Here is a 21,615-nt window from a genome sequence, read left to right as displayed (position 1 = left end):
TAAGTCATTCACTGTCACACGGTGTCTGTTTCCTATCTGCAGTAAAGGCACTTACAAAGACACTAACACCGCACAGAGTGGACTGTCTTTATATCTAATTCCACACCATACCACCAGAATCGTCCTAATTCTCTCGATTTGTTCTCTGTAGACAAATGTATAATGCGTATAACATTGTGTCAGTTTCGTAATCTTTGACTGAAAATAAAATTAAAATAATGAGTATTAAAATGAGATCTGCGCTATTTATGAACTTCTGTGAAAGAACTGACAAGACTTTTTTTAGAAATGCCAGATGAACAAAAAACATCTATTATGCGTTAGGAACACGTTCACGAACATGCAAGCAAAATGGAAACCTCTCAGAATGACTTAAATGTAATATCCTACGTAGATTACATATGACATCCTTCATGAAAATTCATAGAAGAGTGCGATAAATTTAGAGTAACTCATCTAGTGAATCTCTGTCGAAGTAGTCATCTGATTCAACTGTAATGTTCATGTTCTTTCTAACGGTGTATTACTTACTCCGTAAAACTGCAGGAATTCTGTTGTAACCAAACTTTATATTCTACTAATATTTCGGCTGTAAACTGTTCAATATTTCAGAGTGTCGTTGAAGTGTACCAGTTGTTCACAAACAGTTATATCTGATGTCTTAGAATGTAGTCCCTTAAGCAGCGCAAGTCATAGAGAAATGTTAAAACAGCTTCCGTAAATGACAGTTGAATATATTCGCTTTTCTGAGAAATGTGTTTGTGGTAAGGATATGAAAGAAATGGGTTTAAAAACTCGTCGCATTTACGGAAATATTTCAGAAACTATTATTCTTAAATAAAGAGGAACCGCCTTGTAAACAACAGAAACGGAAGTTATTTATTTTTTCCAAACAAATGCAATTTCTATGTAGCGGTGTATCTTTTCTGTATTAATTTTCCGTCCTGAATGTTTATTTTCTGTGTCAAGCGTTACAGAAGCTTTATTACTGACGTAGTTCACGTTTCAAGGCTGCACTATCCGCAAAAACTCGAAGATGAGGCAAGTAATCGCTTTGAAGGCAAGTTGCGTCGTCTAAAGTAATATGACTAAAGAGTGTTCAAAGTTTTTGCTTTCTTCTCTGTTTATCTCCAGCGTAATGTAATGTGCGCTAAATGCATAGTATTAGACGATTTATGTCTTTGTACGACAATCTCATACTGGATACATCACCGTGATCTTCTAGCGCCAGTGCCTGAGCGTGAAACCTCGACTGTGACGTCACTACAGCCATACGAAGGCATCCTTTCACATAGACCTCGCCCTATGCCACAGTGGACTGTCGCACGTCTAGGGAGATATGAGTTTTTCTTGGCAGGGAAATGGGGGGAGGGTTGTTTGGACAGCTAATTCCACCCGTTAACAAATCTTAAAAATCTCCAATAACTAGCATATCTAACCTGCCTTCCCACATCCATTTACAAAAAGCCACTCATTTTGAAATGGCGAGTCTCTCACTACGGAAGTAACCAATCTCCAAAGGCTAAAATCCAGTAAAACAGGGGCATAAGCCAAATCCTTGTCTGGTCATTCCGATTTATTTAACACCTATGACAGATACGACCGTTTCCTTTTGCCGTCCTTTCTCATCCCGAACTCGTTCTTCGCCTCTAATGGCAGACGGAACATCCAACAATGATTACTCTTTTAAATTCTGTTAGTAACGAAGGAGTGAAGAATTTACGACGCTCTCTTCAGATACGCTACGGTTAATCAACTCCAAATAATAACTTAATGCAGCCAACTGACAAAATTTGGCTAGACATCAAATAAACACGAAAAAACTAAAGGAACAAAATACACTCTTAATACGGCACCACGAAGAAATTATCGGAGTGGGACGGAAGTCGATATATGTGATGTATTTGACGTTTCTGGTCAAGGTAGGACTTGGCAAGCACGAAGGCAAGCAGCAGAAACTCTCGCCGGTGTGCGAGCGGGCATTATCTTGCTTAAATGTAAGCCCAGGATGGCATGCCATTAAGGGCTGGTCATCGGGGCTCAAGTTCGAAGTGGGACTCATCACTGAAGACAATTCTACTTCTGTCAATGAGATTCCAGGACGAAGACGTGTATGGAGAGGCCCTAACAATGATGGGAAACCACCTGATGGTGGCTCGCCATACGACTCGACAACCAGGAGTGATAGTCTGGGGTGCCATTTCATATCACAGCAAGTCCTCTTTGGTTGTCATCCGCAGCATCTTGACAGCACAGTGGTACGTCAACGATATTCCACGCCCTGTTTTGTTGCCTTTCATGGTAAGCCATCCTTGGCTTACATTTAAGCAAGATAGTACACTTCCTCACACTGCGAGAGTTTCTGCTGCTTGTCTTTGTGTTACCCAAACCCTACCTTGATCACTTAGGCCGCCAGATCTCTTCCCAACTGACAAAGTTCGGAGCATTAGTGTCAGGGACCTCGAACCAGCTCGGGATTTTGCCTGTCTAAAATGTCTACTGAGCAGAATTTGGTTCGATATCCCTCAGGAAGACATCCAACAATTCTACCAGTCGATTCCCCAAGCCGAATAATGGCTTCCATAAGGGCCAAAGGTGGATCAACAAGTCAATAACCTCTCCATTTTGCCTTACAGTTTATTTTAGTTTACATTTAACGAGATTTCTGATTGTATTTATGGTTAATCTTCAAACATGGCCGTATCTTTAAATGTGTGTGTGTGTGTGTGTGTGTGTGTGTGTGTGTGTGGGTGGTCGATTTTACTGAGCATACAGACTTTCGGTGGCATCCTAATTCTTTCAGATACCTCAAAGGACATGGAAGAGTAGTTAGCGGACAAGTTGTATTGAGACAAGTTACAGTTCAATTCAAATTAGGTTCTCTTTACTCAAATGTTAGCATACAAGTTTAAATTGGATAACAGTTTGTGGGTACATAGTTGTGGTATACGCACGCTTTTTATAATGTGGTACATAAATTTTGGCTACATTTCATACAGAAACACATAGTGGAGAACTCACAATTGGACAAAAATTTTAGAAGCATCACGTAAAATTGTATCTGTGATGTCCAGATGTGCCTCTTCTGCAATTACCATTGCTATGCTGACGGAGCCTACTGTCACCCGAGAAACTCAATCCTGTGACATTCTTCCCAACAATTGCTTTTCCTCTGTGGCCACTAGAAGCATCATGCGTGGTGGCGGGAAATCGTAATAACGGGCGTGACAAATGAATGAAAACTAGCGACTGGTAGCTGCCTTCTCGTCCTCCAGTGTGATACCCTTTCCGAACCATGGGCTTGACGTAGGCAGCGATTGCCGCCAGGACTACGTTGACTAATAGAATGATAGTCAATTAGAAAGATTAATGTCCGACGTCAAATTGACGATAAGGTAATTAGAGATGGAGTGGAAGCTCCGATCAGGAATACTATCGGCTGTATAGTTTCGAGAAGAACTATTCCTATATCCCCTTTAAGAGTGCTGCATTGAGAGAGTATCGCCGACTGAAAAGTCTGATGAGATGCCGAATGCCATTAATGATTTATAGAAGATGATAACGAAATTCGGAATCACAGATCAGCTTGTTTGGTTTAGGGGAGGGGACCAAACAGTGAGGTCATCACTCCCATCGGATTTGGCAAGGATAGGGAAGGAAGTCGTCCGCGCCCTTTCAAAGGAACCATCTCGGCGTTTGCCTGAAGCGAGCTAGGGAAATCACGGAAAACGTAAATCAGGACGACCGGACGCGGGTTTGAACCGTCGTCCTCCCGAATGGGAGTCCAGTGTATTAACCGTTGCACCACCTCGCTCGGTGGTGAACGTCGTGTGAGCCTGCAAGAGGAAGGCGTCCCATGCCGGTGGAAGTTATTGACGAGGTTGCTGTTGCTGTAATTGATCATCCAGCACGTGCCCCGGGCAGTGCTATTGCTCAAGCAGTACCACGAGTATTGTCCATCCCAGGGTCAACAGTATAGAAGGTATTGCGGTCTATTTTACACTGGCACCTGTGTAGATCCAGATGGTGCAGCAACTGAAACCTCGTGGTCCGCAGCAACGTTCTGAATTTGCTCTTCGGTTTTTGACACGGATCATAGTTGATGACACGTGGGCGGGCAATATTCTGTGGAGTAACGACGTACATTTTACGCTACAGGGTGCAGTGAATACACAAAACTACCGAATTTGTGGTATTGCTAAACGGCGTGTTTTGCACGAAGAGTCACTGCGTGGAACGGATTCAAAAGCTGTTTATCCTCCATCCGTTCTTCTTCGAAAAGAATACACCCAGAAGGCCCGTCAGGCGCAGTGTGACGACTGCACGTTATCGAGACCTTCTGCACCATGCGATTCCTGTTTTGGAAGAGCGCAACTATAAGGAAACCACTGTTTTCATGGAAGGTGGGGAACATCTCATGTCACTCGGCCACTGAAAGATCTGCTCATTGCAACCTTAAAAAAAAAAAAAAAAAAATGGTTCAAATGGCTCTGAGCACTATGGGACTCAACTGCTGTGGTCATCAGTCCCCTAGAACTTAGAACTACTTAAACCTACCTAACCTAAGGACATCACACACATCCATGCCCGAGGCAGGATTCGAACCTGCGACCGTAGCAGCAGCGCGGCTCCGGACTGGAGCGCCTAGAACCGCACGGCCACCGCGGCCGGCCTGCAACCTTCCATAAGCGTGTTATCTCCAGAGATTTTCCAGATTCATGACCTACAACATCACCTTTTCTGAATCCATGATCTGAGGATACCTAAAAGAACGCCTTTAGCAGCCGACACGTTCGATTTCTACCTGATCTGATGAAAAAGTTGCTCAGATTCCACCGGAACTGCTGCGAGCAGCTGTTGATCACATCCTGCACCATGTCGCCGATGTCTCCGATGCTTATACTGAACAAGCTGTGTAAGCGACAGTTAATAATAAAATCAACATTATGCCTTTTCCATTTGTCAGACCTTTTCAGCCTACGTCCCATTCCTAATCCATTATATATGGAATCATTTCTATACGTCTTTCTTGCACTCACAGCGCCAGGTTTGCGCCTGATGTTCAAAACTGGAACAAATGGTTTTTTTTTTCTTTCCGAGCGTAAATCGGTTCCGCATTAACGCATTCTCTGTAATATGATAATTACAGCCCATACTGGATCTCTGTGGGTAGCTGCCCTTTAATTATACCCACCCCGTAGAACGACTACTAAAACCAATCATAGGGAAAACAGATGCCAGACCAAGATCATGGATCAGATGTTTACGAAATCCCATAGCATCTTGTGGAATTAATGTTACGCCACGTCACCGCCTCTACCATGACGAAACAGTGTGCCACGCGGTACTAGTGAGGTGTGTCTAATTGGTCATAAGTGTACCTCTCTCCAGATGACCTTGGTGATTCCTCGACTATACCATCAGTGTTGATGAATGCACGCGTCTGTCATGAATACAAATGTGTCTCACCGCCTGTCTGTATTCTGGTAGGTGCGGACGCGCAGCCTTCACTTAGCTAATGGCAGCCGCCGCGCATGTGCCATCGCAACCGGAGGTGGTGAGGGGGAGGGGCAAGACACGTGCCCTCTGACCCTATGGCTCGTTGTCGCAATAAAAACACCATTAGTGCGTGTTGACTGGAGGATACCCGAATTGCCGTCTACGAGTTGCTCCGCTTTTCTTTCGGCATGACTCACTTAGCACCCGATGACGTAGTCTAACTGCAGGGGGTTCCGAGAAACTTGACGTATCTGAAATCACTATTACGAGATTTTATTCTTGCCACAAAACTTTTATCTCTATAGAATCACAACGTGCAACGTAAAACATGTCGTTCACTCCAGTGGGTGGTCGCAAATTCGGCACGATAACAATACTCCACGATTCTTTCGTGGAAGGACATTACACCTACGTACAGCTCTCTGGATAGACGTTCAGTTCCAATATAACAGCTGAAAAGCAATGTTTTCCTAAGCAAAAGTAGTTAAAACAATTTCTTTCAATATCAATGTGTTTTTTCTTTGGAATTTCTAATTTAGCTGACTATTTCTAGAGGCAGTAATTGACAGCTGTCATGGCATGCCTCTCAACTTTTCGTCCATTATCTGGAGCCTTGTGACGTCTACATTTTTGCCACGTATACGTTATTTCATACAGAAAAGACAGGTTGTTGTTAATAATCCCTGAGATAAACGTTTTTGTAGCAAAATACCCGACAATGGAGAATTTCACGAATTATAAATGTGTAAAATAAATACGAGGTGCGGCTGTATCCAAGTTACTGACAGCAATAACATAAGGAGGAAGCAAAAACAAAATTGGGTGTCTGTTACAAAATCATTGGTTTGGCTTTAGGAAAGATAAAAGCACCGTTGACGCACTTCTGGAGTCCCGTTTGTGAATGGAACCAAGATTTTATAAAAATCAAGACACGTTCATGGGATTTATCAACTTCGGTAAAAGTTCGATAATATAAAACGCTGCAAGATCGAAATTCTCGCGAAAATAAGTGTAAGCTGAAGCCAAAGACAGCTACTGCATCTTACGTACAAGAACCAAGAGGGAACAATAAGAATAGAAAACGAAGAACAAAGGGATCGGATTAAAAATACTATATTACAGGAATGCATTTTTCTGTAAAATGTTCAATTGTGTGTGAAACCTTATGGGACTTAACTGCTAAGGTCATCAGTCCCTAAGCTAACACACTACTTAACCTAAATTATCCTGAGGACAAACACACACACACCCATTCTCGAGGGAGGATTCGAACCTCCGCATTTTTCTCCCCCTACTGTTCAGCCTGTAAGTGGAAGGAGCAATAATGGAAATGAAAGAAAAGTTCAAGATTGGAATTAAAATTCAAGGCGAAAGAATATCGATGATATTTTGTTGAGCCCAACCTACATTGGTAGGAATGATCATCAAAATAAAATAAGAGAAATCAGAGCTCGAACAGAAAGGTTTAGGTGTTCGTTTTTCCCGCGCGCTGTTCGGGAGTGGAATGGTAGAGAGATAGTATGATTGTGGTTCGACAAACCCTCTGCCAAGCACTTAAATGTGAATTGCAGAGTAGTCATGTAGATGTAGATGTAGATAAGATTCACTAGTGACGTATGTTATCCTCGGTGAGTGTGAAGAAGTATTAAGGGTCGTGCTGAATGGAATGTATAGTCTAAAAGGTACAGACTATGGACGGAGAGTAAACCGAAGAAAAACGAAAATAATGAGTAGCAAAAATGAGATTAGCGATAAACAACATCAAAATTGGAGACCACGAAGTAGACAAGATGAAGGAATTCTGCTACCTTATAAGCAAAATAACACGTGACGGGTGAACCAATTACAACACAGAAATCATACTGGCACAGGCAAAGAAGGCATTCGTGGCCGATGGACGTCCGCTATTATCAAACGTTGGCCTTAATTTAAGGAAGAAATTTCTCAGATTGTACGTATGGAGCACAGCATTGTATGGTAGTGAATCAATGATAGTGGGACAACCTGAAAAGAAGAGAGACGAAGCTTTTGAGGTGTGGTGCTACTTGAACGTAAGGTGGACTTAAAAGTTAAGGGATGAGGAGGTTTTCCGTAAAACCGTTGAGGTAAGGAACTTGTGGAAAACACTGACAATATGAACGATCAGGGTGATAGAGCATACGTAAAGACATCGAAGAATAGCCGTCGTACCCTAGCCAGCTGTAAAGAACAAAAACTGTAAAGGAAGACAGGGATTGGAATATACCCTATATACAGGGTGGTCCATTAATCGTGACCGGGCCAAATATCTCACGAAATAAGTGTCAAACGAAAAAACTACAAAGAACGAAACTTGTCTAGTTTGAAGGGGGAAACCAGATGGCGCAATGGTTGGCCCGCTAGATGGCGCTGCAATAGGTCAAGCGGATATCAGCTGCGTTTTTTTTTAAATAGGAACACCCATTTTTTATTACATATTCGTGTAATACGTAAATAAATGTTAATGTTTTAGTTGGACCACTTTTTTCGCTTTGTGATCGGTGGCGCTGTAATAGTCACAAACATATGGCTCACAATTTTAGACGAACAGTTGGTAACAGGTAGGTTTTTTAAATTAAAATACAGAACGTAGGTACGTTTGAACATTTTATTTCGGTTGTTCCAATGTGATACATGTACCTTTGTGAACTTACCATTTGTGAGAACGCATGCTGTTACAGCGTGATTACCTGTAAATACCACATTAATGCAATAAGTGCTCGAAATTATGTCTGTAAACCTCAATGCATTTGACAATACGTGTAACGACATTCCTCTTAACACCGACATTTTTGAGATTCCCTATTCTCGCACAATTTGTCTGTTACTGATGTGCGGATTAGCCGCGACAGCAGCTAAAACACCTACTTGGGCATCATCATTTGTTGCAGGTCGTGGCTGACGTTTCACATGTGGCTGAACACTTCCTGTTTCCTTAAATAACGTAACTATCCGCCGAACGGTCCGGACTCTTGGGTGATGTCGTCCAGGATACCTAGCAGCATACATAGCACATTCCCGTTGGACACTTTGATCACAATAGCCATACATCAACACGATATCGACCTTTTCCTTAATTGTTAAACGGTCCATTTTAACACGGGTAATGTAGCACGAAGCAAATACCGTCCGAACTGGCGGAATGTTACGTGATACCACGTACCTATACGTTTGTGGCTATTACAGCGCCATTTGTCACAAAGCGAAAAAAGTGGTGCAACTAAAACATTCATATTTCTTTACTTACTACACGAATATGTAATAAAAAATGGGGGTTCCTATTTTAAAAAACGCAGCTGATATCCCCTTGACCTATTGCACCGCCATCTAGCTGGCCAACCATAGCGCCATCTGGTTTTCCCCTTCAAGTTAGACGAGATTCGCTCTTCGTAGTTTTTTCGTTTGATGCTTATTTCGTGAGATAATTGGCCCGGTCACTATCAATGGACCACCCTGAATAATTGTGACCATCGAGTGTAAGTGATGCTCTGATATTAAATGGTAGCGGATTGGCCTTACCACTTAGAAGACCGAGAACCTCAAAGTAAAGTCAAAGTCTACCAGATGATGATATACATTGTAGAAAGTAGTTGCAGTATAATAAAGATATAAGGACATTTGTGGTGGTTTACATGAAAATATCCTACACAGAGACTGGAGCACGGTCTAAATATTCATATTCTGCTTCGACCTTGAAATGTGTTCTCACGCTGTTATACAGTACGTTCAAACTTGCTCGGTCAACCTAGCGGCAGGGGACGTTCACTTTACAAGAACGTCTGCCAAAAAACTTTTATACAGAGGTGGACAAAACAAGAGACTATACAAGATGCGATGTTGTACACTTACCGAAAATGTTCAATTCGCGGTAACCGCCTTTACAGCAGCATCTGTTAACGAATCGACGTAAAACAGTGATCACTTTTTACACGACTCAAAAACATTATTTACGAGTCGCTTTCTGTGAGACTGTGCACGAGCTCTTTCTTTCTGGTGTGAAGCAAAAACAGGTCTGAATAATCTGTTCGTTCATTGTCATTGAACTATTTTACCTTGATTAAATTTGCCACAACGTAATGGCATAGCCCAATACAGGAAAATAGTCACGCACTTACTCACCAGTGCGAACAGTTCCTTAGAAAATTGACCAGTCTCATTCAGAAATATGGCAGATATCTTATGCGTATAGCACTTCCAATAAGAACCCAACATACTTAATTATGTATACAGATAATCATGTATAGGTTTTAATGAGGAATTTTCGAGTATGAAAATATGCCCGTACCTTTTGATTGCATGACTTAGATTCTTTAATTTTTTTACACCGGCAATCAGCGGATGTGGCCGAGCGGTTCTAGGCGCTTTAGTCCGAAACCGCGCGACCGCTACGGTCGCAGGTTCGACTCCTGCCTCGGGCATGGATGTGTGTGACGTCTTTAGGTTAGTTAGGTTTAAGTAGTTCTAAGTTCTAGGGGACTGACGACCTCAGATGTGAAGTCCTATAGTGCTCAGAGCCATTTGAACCATTTGAATTACACCGGCAAGGGACTGTAACCCTAGTATTTGACAAAAATTTCAAGTCGATACCTCTAGCCGTTCCGAGAAAAACGGGTCTCTACAGGCGGAGAGATAGGCAGACGGACAACAGGTAATCGTATAAGGGTTCCGTATTTAGCGATCGCGGCACAGAACCCAAAAACAGACAAGGTAACGCATGTTTCTAAATTCTGCGGCAGAAGGAACAAAATGTAAGGTTAGTTAATGGTGTATAATATCAAGTATTACGTATCAAATGGATGCACATTCTGATAGTAACATCCCATACATGTTACCACAGACAACTGCAAATATAGCTCGGTTATATGCGCGTGTCATTGTCTTCGCAGCCTTTTTTTTTTTTGCACTGACACGTTTAGTTTTTGAGGAATTTTTTTTTTGTCTTAGGCTGAATAGCCATTATCAAGAAAACGTATCGCTTCCTCGCGTTTCGTCGGTTCTTAAGGCGGACGTTCTAAGCATTGTTGATAATGGCCTCCCGAATACGTCTAGTTACTGGAGCCAGAATAACACGAAACAGAATAGGTTGGTTCAAATGGCTCTGAGCACTATGGGACTCAACTGCTGAGGTCATTAGTCCCCTAGAACTTAGAACTAATTAAACCTAACTAACCTAAGGACATCACAAACATCCATGCCCGAGGCAGGATTCGAACCTGCGACCGTAGCGGTCTTGCGGTTCCAGACTGCAGCGCCTTTAACCGCACGGCCACGTCGGCCGGCGACAGAATAGCACAAAACTGTATAACGTTAAAGTTGTCAGCAAATAGACGAAAGTTCTGGACGCTGTAAGACAGTTGGAGCTCTGTCAGGAAGATCGGAAATTATTTCACCACATTCAGAGACGAGCGTTAGCTACTACGCAAAAACATTTCTCTGTCCGGCGTGTTTTCTAGCTGCGTGCTCGTTACAGGTACAGCACAGCCGACGGGGAACAAATTACGCTCAGCGCGTGCATTGAGAGGAAAGCAAGCAATCAGCTGTAGTGCGTAGTCACAGTACTGTGGGAGCAGACTTATCGTCGATTACCGTTTGTCTTCTGTGCAGTTCCCCACGACCGCGGCGGTAAGGACTCCACGATGAAGTGCAAGTGCTACAAACGTCCGCTGGCGGTGAAGAGAAGACAGCGGCAGAATCTTAACCGACAGCTAGCACTATGGAGACCGCGGAGCGTTCTCGCTGTGACTGGCGTCGGGCAATGGCTCAGCACAGCTGAATGGAAGGGGAGGGGAGCGGGCTGAGAGACAGAGAGAGAGAGAGAGAGAGAGAGAGAGAATGGGACGCTTCAGATGCGCAGTACGGCCGCTACGTGATCTGCACTCGACGTCTCGTCTTGCTGAGTCTCGTCTTCACCTTCACGCGTGCTGACAGCCCAATTGTTTGTGTGTGTGGGGGGGGGGGGGGGGGGGGTATGTAAGAGGGACAGTGAGAATAGCACGCTGCGGAGCGAGGACTCTTCTTCACCAGAACGGGACCGCAGTATTGAAAAGTGAGTAAACAAATTTGGACGGTGTACTGACACGACTACGGATGCAGACACGCGGACAGAAGTAGGAAGCGTTACACCATGAACATCTCACCCGAACGTTACTGAACTAAATAAAATGTCGTGCGACTAGGATCTCCCGTCGGGTAGACCGTTCGCCAGGAGCAAGTCTTTCGATTTTACGCCACTTCGGCGACTTGCGCGTCGATAGGGATGAAATTATGATTATTAGGACAACACAACAACCAGCCCACGAGCGGAGAAAATCTCCGACCCAGCCGGGAATCGAACCGGGGACGTTAGGACTGACAATCTGGCGCGCTGACTGCTTTTATTAAAATTCTTTGTTAATCTCATTTTGTTCTATTTTCTTCGTGGTACATGTTCGGGGCGGACGTCTCACGACACCCGTTCAGGTTGTTTTTTGATCAGTTCACTCAGTTCTTTTATTACAGTGGGCAGCTAACCCTCTGATCGAACACGCTGAGCTACCGTGCCGGCGACGTTCAGCTACCGGGGGCGGACGCTACTGAACTGATTCTCCAGCAGAATGAAGGCTTTCACGACCGGTTGACATGGCTGTTGATATACTTTCCGGGATGTGAGGTCGTGGTCCAAGAACTTTTCTGCTCCTTACGTTTCGTCCAGCGCAGTCCTGGACGAAACGTAAGGAGCAGAAAAGTTCTTGGACCACGACCTCACATCCCGGAAAGTATATCAACAGCCATGATTCTCCAGCATTCTCATGTCTGTGGCATAAGTCTAATTTCATCGTTGTGCGAGCTTACTTTTAGTACAGGAAAAAGGCATTCATACTGATTAACGATTGTTTGACTATCTAATACTGGAGTGTTATAATTAAAGCACAGCTACTCGCAGAAGTCCAGTGTGTGCTGTAATTATCGCATTACAACGAAACTTTATTCATATATTAATGCGGAACCGATTTAGACTCGAAAAAAATTAGTTCCAGTTTGGATTAGGAGAGGGACGTTGGCAAAAAAGATCAAACAAGTGAGAAGGGCATATTGCTGACTTTTATTATTAATTGTTATGGCATGCCAAATAACAATTTGGACATCATATTCTCATACCAACATTACACAGCGCCAGATTTGCACCTGGTGGTCAAAATTGGAACTAATTTTTTTACAGCATAACGCTTCAGCGGATCTACCAAGTTTCGCTGCCGTGCGATAATTGCAACCCACAATGGGTCTCCGTGAGTAACTGCACTTTAACTGTAACCACCCGATATTTATTGGGTGTGTGTGACGTTATTGCAACTTTTCATGTGGAGTCCACAACACAGTCTGCCCAGAGAACGTGCATTTTAATGCCGTCTTTTTCATCATGGGAATGGTCGAATCATTGGCATGAGGGATACAGGAGCGTCACACCTACAGATCACATAGGCGGTTGGCTGTGGTAGAATAATACACCTAGTGAGGTGGCGCAGTGGTTAGCGCAATAGTCTCCCATTAGGGAGGACAACGGTTCAATCCCGCGTCCCGCCATCCAGATCTAGGTTTTCCGTGATTTCCCTAGATCGCTCCAGGCAAATGCTAGAATGGTTTCTTTGAAAGGGTAAGGCCGATTTCCTTTAGCACTCTGGCACAGCCCGAGCTTGTGCTCCGTCTCTAACGACCTCAATGTTGACGGGACGTTAAACACAATCTTCGTTTTATAAATAACAGAGCACAGAAATCAATCGTCTTTTTTTTTCAGGTTCTTTTTGGCAAATCCAGATTTCGGGTAGTGCCTAGCCATTATCAACACACTATTTTCTAGTCTCAATGCATGTTAGTTCCCTGTTGTTAGGGCGTCAGTCACAATTCGTTGCATACAATGTGCAAAAAAGGGGCGAATGATTGCTGTGCTCAGTCACTTATAAATCAGATCACAGTCGCTGAGCGCACCCAAGTTCGTAACGGAAAGTAACCTGACAATCTTCCTCTCTTCCTTTTGCAGTGGAATAAATGTAGAGCCAGAGCTGATTGCATATAATCAGCACAATAGTGTGGCAATGGGTCTTCTGAAATCCTTACCAATCGTGATTGATGGAGGACATCGAAAAAGTTCAAGAAATGGCAGCTCGTCTTGTATTATCATCAGATAGGGGAGAGAGTGCCACTGACCACTGATATACATGAAATCATTGAAACAAAAGCGTTTTTTTTTGTTTATGCGATGTCTTTTCACAGAATTTCAATCACCAACTTTCTTATCCGAACGCGAAAATATTTTGTTAATGCCCATCGAGAGAGAGAGAGAGAGAGAGAGAGAGGGAGGGAGAGAGAGAAAAGGTGAGGTGTATGGGGGGGGGGGTGAAAGACTTATAACAAAATAACGCAAATCAGAGCTCGCAGGGTAACATTTAGGTGTTAAAATTTCCCCAGAGCTGTTCAGAAATGTTACTGTCTAGAAAGAGTCTGAAAGTGACTCAAAGAACCTTTTGTCAAATATTTACGTGTGAACTAGTGATTGGGTTTGCGGATGCAGATTTTGTAGTAAGTATGCCAATATTTGTGTTTGAATCCTTGTGTAAATGAGTTGTGAACAAGTAAAACGACAACGCGTATGAATTGGAATTCTTATATGCTATCGAAGAGTTGAATTCTTTGAAAGACATCATTTAAACCAGGGGTGTCCAACCCGCGGACCACATACGGCCCAAAGCAAGAATCAGTGCGGCCCAATAACTGAGCATATATCCCATGATTGGTAAAAAGAGCCTTAAACTTCCGTTTATGTAAAGGAGAGATAACTTCAAACATAATCCTAAGACGGAATGAAGTACACAGCCATACTTTCCGACTTGATGCAAGCATTTGAAAATCGATGTCAGGATTTTCGAAAAAAAAATTGTCTTTAAGCGACACCTCTTAAAACGATATAGATACGTTGCCAAAAGATTTTCAGGTGGAATGCAGAGTTGCGGTCTGATATACAACGAAATGAAAAATTTTACCACGTACGTATCTTTGCTGGACTTTTACAAATCATACCTGCCCAGAGATAAATATCCCTTGCTGAACAGTCATGCGTTATATGTTTCATCTTTGTTCGGAAGCACGTACATTTATGAACAGTTGTTTTCAGGAGTACAGTACACAAAAAGTAAAAACAGAACCAAAATCTCGGATGAGCACAATGAGAATTTTAACCACATTGATCGAAGCTGATATCGATACATTAGTTTCCCAAATTCAAAGTCAAATGACAGATTAATTCTATGATAATTACTACACAGACAAACAAAGAAACAAACACAAACACACTCGTCATCTTACAATATGGCCCAGACAAGCTAAACGATTTGCCACCCCTGCTTGCAAAATTCCTACAGGCCGCAGACCCATATTCCAAGAGTTTAATGTTGGCAGCCGGCCGAAGTGGCCGTGCGGTTAAAGGCGCTGCAGTCTGGAACCGCAAGACCGCTACGGTCGCAGGTTCGAATCCTGCCTCGGGCATGGATGTTTGTGATGTCCTTAGGTTAGTTAGGTTTAACTAGTTCTAGGGGACTAATAACCTCAGCAGTTGAGTCCCATAGTGCTCAGAGCCATTTGAACCGTTTTTGTTTAATGTTGGCTTCTTGTTGCGAACTTCGTTGATGATAGTTAGCAGAAAACTACATTGTGGTTAAGTGTGTACCGAATCTACTGTCTATGTATTTAGGAAGGGAAATTTTTAATCGACGAGAATAGTTATGTCATGTGTAGCCGAGTGATTTACACAGTTAATCTCGTCCACTAAATAACGGAATTGTCCAGTCTACTACAGTGGGCCTAGATAAGGATGGGTCTCGTCTAATTACCAGACGCTAGCAATGATTAATCTAAATGTAGGCCGATTCGTACATGGAGGCGCCGAAGAAATTCGTAACGACTTATGAGAAGCCAAAATTGGCAAAGTTATTTCCATAATTTCTATAACGTCGTTATGAGAGGAGTAGTTGCCATTCAGGAAGAAACGATTAATTCAGAGGTTCGTACCTAGCAGTATGTTCCTTTGTTGTTATTTTATTTATATTCATCCTGTAGCCTCTGCTGTATGGTCCGTTTTAAAGTTAATTTCAAATCCAATCGGCTCACTAGTTAGACAGCCATTGTTTAAGAAAGCGGGTGGCTAGAAGCGACGACTAGTCTCTTGCCAACAAAGAGAAAAACAGAATTCGTTGCACTGTACCATACGTGCATATGGTCAAATAGAAACGTGGATATCAGGATAAGTAATACTTCAACAAAATTGGTAGCCACGTTAACTATCGTGGTCTGTAGTTTCGAGGATTTTCCATCAGTTGTACTAAGCTAAATTCACTAGTTTATTGGTTACAATAGTTCCACAAACGCGCAGAAGAATAAATGCTTGAAAAAAAAAAGAAAAGAAAGAAAAGTTACATATAACAGACTTCATCACAGCGGAGAAAATGTGCCGTTCTTGCAAGTAATCCTGATTATTTACGTCATCTGTCGTGTAATTTTGCAGAACGACTCATGTGCATCATGATTACACGCACGAATGCCTGAGTTTCATCCATCAACGCAAACTTCACGAAATGACCCGCCAGCCATCCCTACTTCTCGCCGCTCCACGAAGTGGAACAATTATTCAGTACTAGTACCACCTTTATCGCTAAAATCTGAAGCTGCCGACGTGGTCGGATTTCAGACCCAAGAATACGGGCAAACTACTTTTCGCAACAAAAGAACGACGACACGAACTGCCCTGTCACCGTCGAAGCGATGTCAACAGAAATTATAACGGTTCACTTACTGAGGAGACCGCTCGGTAAAGGTTGCGCCATAAGAACATAAAACATGCAGACACTCAGACACGCAGCTGTTTCGCTGACAACGGAACCGCTGAAAAGAACAGACACAGCGTTCGTTATCGCCGTCTAGACGGAGCCATGCCTGCGCTGCTGTGCAGTTTCCACGTCTCTTTGTTCTGACCAGTGGAACACTACATAGAGGAACAGGGTTTTCTTTATTTGTTTATTTATTTACTCTTTTCCTCCTTTGTGGAGGGGGCTGTCTGGCAGCTGCTAAGCATCAAAGTCTCAAAATCGCAACAAGTAACTATTTACAATTCTATTTACTAAGAATATATGGAGTCGTTACTGGTTAAAAACCTATAGCTTCATCTTCAGACCACTTTTCACATTTACATTTTCATTATACTGAGCACGAGATGATGAGCCTTTTTAATTTCTCGTGTTCAACATAAGGTAGTTAGGAAACTTCCTGGCAGATTAAAACTGTGCGCCGGATCGAGACTCGAACTCGGGACCTTTGCCTTTCGTGGGCAATTGCTCTACCAACTTTTTTTTTTCATTTTGTTCGTTGTTGATCGTTGTTTTTGGTCGCTGCGGACGTCACAAGACATCCGTTAAAGTTCGTTTGTTGATCCTTCCACTCAGTTTTTTTATTACAGAGGCCAACCAGCTCTCTGACCGAACACGTTGAGCTACAGTGTCAGCCCAACTGAGCTACCCAAACACGACTCACAGAAGCTGTTCTGCGAAACATCCCCCAGGCTGTGGCTAAGCCATGTCTCCGCAATATCCTTTCTTCCAGGAGTGCTAGTTCTGCAGGGTTCCTAGAAGAGCTTCTGTGAAGTTTGGAAAGTAGGAGACGAGGTACTGGCAGAATTGAAGCTGTGAGGACGGGCCGTGAGTCGTGTTTGGGTAGCTCAGTTGGTAGAGCACTTTCCCGCGAAAGGCAAAGGTCCCGAGTTATAGTCTCGCTCCGGCACAAAGTTTTAATCTGACAGGAAGTTTCATATCAGTGTACACTCCGCTGCAGAGTGAAAATCTCATTCTGATAAGGTAGATAGAATTGTAGATTCGAACAATCGCCTGTCGATGAACCCGTCGTTACGAAATCTGTTGCGGCACTATTTGTTCCTAATAAATAGCATTGTTAATAATGGTTGGTTGCGTTGCTGTGTTTTTGTAAGAATTAACCTTTATCTCCACACAGTCACGGTCTCAACATGTCGATTTTCGAGACATAGTAAGAAACAAAAACAGGCATTTTAAGGAGATAAAACAGTGATGATTCGCATGATGATGCATATGTAGATGATGATGATGATGATGATGATGATGATGATGCCGCGGGACTCTCATATGAGAAATCGCATATGATCTACGAGGGTGAGTCGATAAATTAGTCGCAAACTGAAAGAGAGACATCATAGCCGGGGTTACTAGCCTGAAATTTATTTTCCATTTCAACATACTCCCCTTGTGTAAACTTAAACACGTGTTGATTGGCGGCTCCATAGAGCACAATGAGCGTATACGTGAAATTAGAAGGAAGGTCAGCGTTGGCCGTAATTTTGATGGTCTGTTGACAGAAAAATCGATTTTCAATCACATAGTGATCATATTCAGTGCTGTAGTGTATAAATTAAACTCATAGGCACTGGTGTCAAGTTATTATCAGTAACCAAATCTATGAAACGATCACAATAACTGAATCGTTCAGTTATTGTGATCATTTCGTAGCTTTGGTTACTGATAATAACTTGACACCAGTGCCTATGAGTTTCAGTTATTGTGATCATTTCATAGCTTTGGTTACTGATAATAACTTGACACCATTGCCTATGAGTTTAATTTATACACTACAGCACTGAAGATGATCACTAAGTGATTGAAAATCGATTTTGCTGTCAACAGACCATCAAAATTACGGTCAACACTGACCATCCTTCTAACTTAAACACGTATCCCATTGTTCGATAAGGCGTTAAAAACCTCCAGCATAGCATTCTTGTGGCAGGGTCCGCACCTAACGAGTGACCTCGAGGGGTACTGCCAATTTATTTGGTTCCTTACATTGCTGCATCCCGCAAGACCGCCGTGTAGTGTGGCCAGCGAAATACCCCTAAACGGGGAAATAATGTGCCATCACTTGATAACCAGGGCAGTCAGGACATTCCTTGTTTCTGATATTTCTTGTCCTTTGCTGAATTCCTGTATCTAGTTGAATACAAATTTCCATGACATACAGTTCTAACCATACACGGGACAAATTTTGCTATGGGCGTGCTCTGCAGACTGACCTCGGCTCGCAGCAATCGCGTTGTTCTAGTCGGGTACACATACACAGCACACCTGCCGTCTTGGTCTGACTGCAGATCATTAACCATTGGTCGCATAATACTGTGTATCTGCTGCCTCCCATGCGACATGTGCTGCAACCTTCTAGATACGTACAGAACCGAATGTTAAAGGCGTTTGCGACTTGTTTATGACTCACCTTCGTTCCTGGGAGGAGGAACTGATAGTTTGGATATAGACTTTGGTATTTTCGTATGGCAGGAAACAAATAGGAGGAGGACGGGAAGTTGTCTGTAACATTCTTTAAGAGTGCGATAGGTTACAGTTGATAGGATGCATAGATCTCGAGGATTATCACTTGGTCATGGAGAGAGCGATGGTTAAAATAACGATATAAATGTGTGTAGAGTGTGTGAAGGTGAAAGGAAGATGGAAACTGCTCATACAGACTCAGAAGCAGACCACACTGCTCAACGCTAGGGGACGCAATAGGGTGTTGGAGTCCAAGTTTACGGTAAATGTCCGGTTGAGGAGTTTGTAGACGTGAGAACACTTCGAGCTGATAGACGGTAGAGGATATGGGAGGGAAAGGAATATAGAAAGCGAGGTGGAATGCATGACGTTCAACGATTTGGAGGGAGCGGTAGAAGATGAGAGGAGCAGGGCTCCATGTTAGGTACGTTTGCACCGGTCCTTACGTATGCATGTAGCGTACGAGATGCTTGTGTATGTGGAAGACTGTAATGGCATTTAGCCAACCGTTAGTTGTCTTGGCCTACTTTAGGCCTTCTGTTTCGGTTTGTTTACTGGTTTTCCAAGTTTCTTTTTGATCGAAAGTACGAGAGACGTTCAATAAGCAATGCAACACATATTTTTCTCGGCCAATATCGTCTGCTTTAGATGTTTTAACTCGGCGTCCAGAAGAATGGGTACTCTAGTAAGGAAATAAATAGAGTTTTGCGACCGAATAACAGGAGGCCTAAGGACAATGATAGGACACAGCAATGGAAGAACACGGTTTCTCTACCCTTCATCAAAAAAGCACTTCGTTCCTTTAAGGATAAACGTCCCCCTCTGTCTGCAAGTGGTGTATACAAGATTCCGTGTACATTGGAACTACAAAGAGAAGTGTGAATACACGGTTGAAGGAACATAAAAGTCTTTGCGACTAGGGAAAACAGACAAGTCAGCCGTGGCGGAACACATGCTCTTCAGTCGGGTGATCACGTAGTGAAATTTTCAGAAACTGAAGTTTTATGTACTATGACGAACTATTATCCACGGCTATACAGAGAAGACATCGTAATATATAAACATGGGGATAATTTTAACAGAAAAGAAGAACCTATGAAACTCAGCGATATATGGACAGTGGCGCTACAGAATCGATGATAAGTTTTTATCTTTGACGTACTGTACTCGATAGTTATATTTTATCCTTGACAAGGTTTATCTCTGCTATCACGTGAAATACAGACCACGCCCACTTTCCCGTTATTTAGGCCGCTCTTCGACGTCCGATTCGTCCGTCGGCAAGACTCAGCACAACCAGGACCACCCCCGAAGATGTCCAACGTAGCTTTGGACGAAACGTCAGGGATAGAAGAGTTCCATGGACCACGGCCATACAACCCGGAAGAATTCTCGGCAGCAGAGACCTATTATTGAGTTTCTTTTGGTGTAAAACCAGAGCATCACAGATATTCACAGGCGCTTGCAGAATGTTTACGGAGGCCTGGAAGTGAACAAAAGCACGGTGAGTCGTTGGACGAGGGGTCTATCATCACATAAACAAGTTCGCGCAAATCTGTCCAATCTATCACGTGTCGGCCGGCCCCACACAGCTGTGATTCGCGCAATGTTAGCGATGTTGGAACGTGCGAGCACTCTCATTCGACGTTATCGACAAATCATTATCAGACATCTCGCTGCTCAACAGTATCTCTCTGTTGGTAGTGCCGGCACACTCGTCCATCAGTTGGGCTACTCAAAGATCTACGCCCCGATGGGTTCCTCGTCGCCTAACACAAGACTATAAAAATCAGCATAGAACCATCTGTGCGAAAATGCTTGTGCGTTACGAGGATGACCTACTTCTCCTCTGAAGAAAAAGTTCAAAGCCGCGCCCTCAAGTGATAGTCATGGTACGGTCATCTGGTACTCTGAAGTGGGTTATTCTGCTTGATGTCCTCCTTCAAGATACAATGATCAACTCTGAAGTGTTTTGTGCTACCCTCAAGAAACTGAAGGCACGACTTCCGCATGTTTGTCATCACAAAAATGCAAACGAATTTCTCCCTCTCCATGACAACGCCAGGCCTCGCACATGTCTGCGCACCTGAGAGGACCTCACGAAAGTTCACTGGGCTGTTTTTCGTCATCCACCCTACAGTCCGGGCCTCGCAACTTCCGAATTCTATGTGTTTTGTCCTATGAAGGACATGCTCCGAGGAAGCAGTACATGCTTGATGTGGAGGTTATTGATGCAGCAAGACGTTGGCTCCGACGTCAACCAGTAGAGTGGTACTATGCGGGCATACAGACCATCCCTGTAAGGTGCCGGAACGCCTTCACATTGAACGAAGATTACACTGAAAAACACGGTTTTGTGGCGTATGGAATAACATAGTGTATTGGAATCCTGAGTAAAACCAACCTGCTTTCAGAAAAAAATGTTGCATTACTTATTGAACGCCCGTCTATTTTGCGTTAAGCATGCAAAACACCTTGGTTGAAGATGCAAAAATCTAATAATTTTGGTTTCATTAGGTGCAGATTATTCAGCCGTAGAGTATGTGCCGTACTATGTCATAATTTTACAGGAAAATTCAGTCGTATATGTGGATACTGTCTGCAAAATTTGTTGTGAATATAATTAGTAGTAAAGAAGTAGCAAATCAGAACGTTATGCCCGATGCTGAAGTGTTAATGCAAGCACAGCGAAAATGTAGTACGTGATTTTTTTTTTCTTTTATTAGCTTTG

The 21,615-nt window shown here is 43.1% G+C and overlaps 2 protein-coding genes across 3 annotated transcripts in view; one reads left to right on the top strand and one right to left on the bottom strand.

Annotated features, from left to right (window-relative positions):
• Positions 1–21,615, top strand: part of LOC126095771 (synapsin) — an 859,815-nt gene that overhangs the window by 358,636 nt on the left and 479,564 nt on the right. The gene's annotated exons all lie outside the window — the stretch shown is intronic.
• The window catches only part of LOC126095772 (metalloproteinase inhibitor 3), a 362,787-nt gene that overhangs the window by 77,476 nt on the left and 263,696 nt on the right, over positions 1–21,615 (bottom strand). Inside the window, exon 1 of one of the 2 annotated variants that reach the window (XM_049910579.1) lies at positions 11,104–11,253. The exons of the other annotated variant lie outside the window; for it this stretch is intronic. The gene's annotated coding sequence lies outside the window, so the exon portion shown is untranslated. Of the gene's footprint in view, positions 1–11,103; positions 11,254–21,615 lie in introns of those variants that run through there. 2 annotated transcript variants of the gene reach the window in all.

This window comes from Schistocerca cancellata, chromosome 8 (genome assembly GCF_023864275.1).
Source record: "Schistocerca cancellata isolate TAMUIC-IGC-003103 chromosome 8, iqSchCanc2.1, whole genome shotgun sequence".
In the NCBI taxonomy this organism is placed as follows: domain Eukaryota; kingdom Metazoa; phylum Arthropoda; class Insecta; order Orthoptera; family Acrididae; genus Schistocerca; species Schistocerca cancellata.
Note: the sequence above shows the minus strand (reverse complement) of the source record. Positions and strands in the feature narration are given on the sequence as shown.